General features: G+C 38.8%; 1 protein-coding gene across 1 annotated transcript in view; it reads left to right on the plus strand.

The window, feature by feature from the left end:
- The window catches only part of hecw1a (HECT, C2 and WW domain containing E3 ubiquitin protein ligase 1a), a 69,423-nt gene that overhangs the window by 16,881 nt on the left and 49,667 nt on the right, over positions 1 to 2,875 (plus strand). The window lies entirely within an intron of this gene.

The following is a 2,875-nucleotide window of genomic DNA, read 5'->3' on the forward strand; positions in this document are numbered from 1 at the left end:
CTCACACACACACACACACACACTCACTCTCACTCTCACTCTCACTCTCTCACACACACACACACACACACGCACGCACACACACTCACTCACACACACACTCACACACACACACACTCACTCTCACTCTCACACACACACACACACACACACTCACTCTCACTCTCACACACACACACACACACACACTCACTCTCACACACACACCCTTGGTTTTGGTGTTTGTGGTTAAATCCGTTGTGACACATAAGGTCACGCGGGTCAGGAAGAGGCTGACCTCATGACAGCTGGCAGGACGCCCATGTAAACTCTGCATTGAACAAACCCCTGCAGCATGTCTGATGTCACAGTGATGATGAACTGGCTCCAGACGAGGTTGTGATACTGAAATACTCCTACAGAGGGCAGAGGTTACGAACAAGGTCTGGACGGATGGTTTTAACTATGTAACTGTTTTATGGTTGGCTAAAGATGTTAGTGATGTGTCAGTTTGCATTTAGTGCATAATTTGTTTTCATGAATATGCATTTGACATCAGATTGAGGTTTGACTCAGATTGTTTATTGAATACAGATTATGTACTATTATCATTCAAAAGTTTGGGGTTGGTAAGATTTGTTAATATTTAAAAAGGAGTCTCTTATCCTCACCGAGGCTGGATTTATTTACAGTTTTTTACGATTGCTTAAGCACAATTTTGAAAACAAGTTAGTAAAACGCAGTCTAATTTTCATTTTTGGGTGAACTAACCCTTTAAGCTCTTAAAATTAGATTACACCAGTGAAAGTAAGTTTCATGAGTCAGATCCATAGGGGGTTCAGATGGGGCTAGTTCGCTCCTGCAGGTAAATGCTAACTAAATCGTCTTAAATGTTTGTTTGTTTTTTTTGCAAATCAACATATGACTAATATTTCATTATACTATCGTAGATGTTTTACCAGTGCCAAATTATGTTTCAAAGAGCTCTTAAAACCATGAAAGAGACTTCGCACCTTTTTTTCCCTCTTGTTTTTTCCTCATTCACTCATTTTTCCTCATTTCCCCACATGGCATTTATAGCTCAGCTAATTGTTAGGAAGGCTTAAAAAGTTAGGAAGCTATGAACATAGACTGCGTATTTGGTAGAAAAAGCTGAGAAATAGCACATGTTCACATTTGGATAAAATGCAGGGTTTTTCATTGATATCCAGTGCACTGAAGTGATGCGACTAGGATTATTGGACGATAATAGGTGCTTTTGCTGCTCTTATCTTGCGTTCTGGTCACAAAATGGTTTGCCCTTCTCTCGGCATTCATAAATTAGATTAAGATGTTGAATGGATTAAAGGTCATTCCACCCAAGTACAAAAGACAATCATTAGGCAATAAGCTCTTTGTATTTGCTCAAATACCTCTGTGACCTTACACCGTGTGGATGGATCAATGACAGAACGCAGATGTGATCTCGTTTGAAGATCAGCTGTTAATGAACACGACTTTCAGCATAAGCATCCCTAAATAACCCTTTGTTAGCACTAAGCCAAAGCCAGAGATTGAGTTTCCGCAGCCCCACTGCCTTTGTGCTGGCGTGGTCTCCAGAAATGCTGAGAGCCAGAAAACTTGATCTCAACACCAGTGCCCTTTCTCGGGCATACGGTTTAAAAATAACCTCGACGGAAGCAGGGGCGGAAAAGCCTGGGATCAGGTACGGCGGATAGCAAAGAAGAGCTGCGGACACGCAGATGGATGGCAAAGCGAGGCTGACTCGTCTTTATGGACGTTCTCCGTTAGCGAGGGCTCTGATTCTGAATTATCACCCGGGGCGAGCTGAGCGTGGACTGATGTCGCCCGGCCGGACCGCGAGGGGGAAGAGGGAGGACGCTCTCACCTGGATACCTGGCTGGGTGAAGGTAGTTGCCATCATGCGTTTGCTTTCAGCTGTTATGACAGAAGCTGCATTTAGGGCTAAATGGCAGAAGTTATTTTGCTGTGATTTTGTGATTATGAATGTTCTGCTTGACATTGTGGGAAACACTTGAGACGATTACAAGTGAGATTTCTGGCTGCTGCAGTCGAGCTGTAGTCTGTGTGTTTACTTGGCATTCATTTTTGCCTCGTTTCTGCATATTTGCATATATTCAGCAGTTTTATCCATGAATGCTTTTAATTGGTCAGCGCTCCAATTTAGACCTCTTAACACACCTGCAGCCATTTGCAGCAAATTCTTACGGATAATACAAAAGTAATATTATAACTTTCTATGAGTTAAAGGGTTTGTTGTATACTGTATAAAATTATTTTTCAAAGTTGTAAAAAAAAAAAAAGGTTATTGTATTACCTTACACACAAAAATACTATTTTAGGCTTCAAAATTTAAACGTTTAATTCAATGTAATTCTTTGTAATCAAGTGTGAAATTTACTAGTAATTTCTGAGTGAAATTTATTTTTACAATTTTTTTTCAGTGTAACTGGGCCCTGATCCTCAAAATAAATGTCTCAAATGTAAAATAAAATGTTTTCTACTTTTAACGTTTCAGGTTTAAAGCTTAAAAGAATATCAGAGATGTATATTAGCAAAAGAAAGCAAAAGTAATGTATTCATGTTTTTTAGATATTAATTTATAAGTTATTTAACAATAATTTTATAATTTAAAAATTTAAGTTATTTAATTTTTTTAACCAGTTTTAAAGCATTTTTTCTCAGAAATAATGTCAAGAAAACATTAAGTCTCTATTAAGTGTTGAGCTGCATGCAATAACCTACAGCGTGACCAGTGTAGTCTGATTCAACCATAAATAGCTCTTTTAATCATTTTAAAAAGACTTACAAACTCAGCAGAAACGCGCTGCAAATACTCACAATACAATCAAATACAGAAACGTGCTGCAAATAC

The sequence above is a fragment of the Sinocyclocheilus rhinocerous genome, unplaced genomic scaffold (genome assembly GCF_001515625.1).
Source record: "Sinocyclocheilus rhinocerous isolate Xijiao unplaced genomic scaffold, SAMN03320098_v1.1 scaffold1812, whole genome shotgun sequence".
Taxonomy (NCBI): Eukaryota; Metazoa; Chordata; class Actinopteri; order Cypriniformes; family Cyprinidae; genus Sinocyclocheilus; species Sinocyclocheilus rhinocerous.